The following is a 721-nucleotide window of genomic DNA, read 5'->3' on the forward strand; positions in this document are numbered from 1 at the left end:
TTCTCAGGGGATTTTCTTTTCTCTTTTCACTTAAGGTTTTCAACTGATTAGGTGAGGCCCACCCATATTATAAAAGGTAATCTGCTTTACTCAAAATCTACTAATTTAAATGCTAATTACATCTAAAAAATACCTCACAGAAACATCTAGACTGCTTTTTGACCAAACGAATGGGCAGCGTAATCTAGTCACATTCATATATAAAATTGACCATCACAGGTAGATAATATTTTTAGTTGATGAAATAAATTGAGGCTCAGAGAGATTAAATAACTTGCTCATGGACATAGGAATAGTAAGTAACAGAATCGAATTTCCAACTCAGAGAGGCTAGGCTGCCTTGTTAAATATACTCTTATTCAACACGCAAAGCTGATAAATGTAAATGTTGCAATACAGAATTATCTCCTTCTTTGATACAAACTCCATTTGACCAAACTCAAACTCATCTTTTAGATGATGTGTGTGTGTGTGTGTGTGTGTGTATGTGTGTGTATACATACCATCTAAAAAATATATATATACCATCTAAAACATGTATATATTCTGATATAAAAATACCTTCAAGTTTCTATATATTGCATATTTGAGGGCTTGCTAGTATGTCTTAGATTTTATATGTCAAATGAGATAAAATTCTTCTACTATAAGTTTTACTTCAGTTTTATTCTGTGCTTAGTCCATGGGTGAGCTCAGCATAAAGGTGAACCTATGGTGATAA

This window comes from Propithecus coquereli, unplaced genomic scaffold (genome assembly GCF_000956105.1).
Source record: "Propithecus coquereli isolate 6110/MARCELLA unplaced genomic scaffold, Pcoq_1.0 Scaffold128, whole genome shotgun sequence".
Lineage (NCBI taxonomy): Eukaryota > Metazoa > Chordata > Mammalia > Primates > Indriidae > Propithecus > Propithecus coquereli.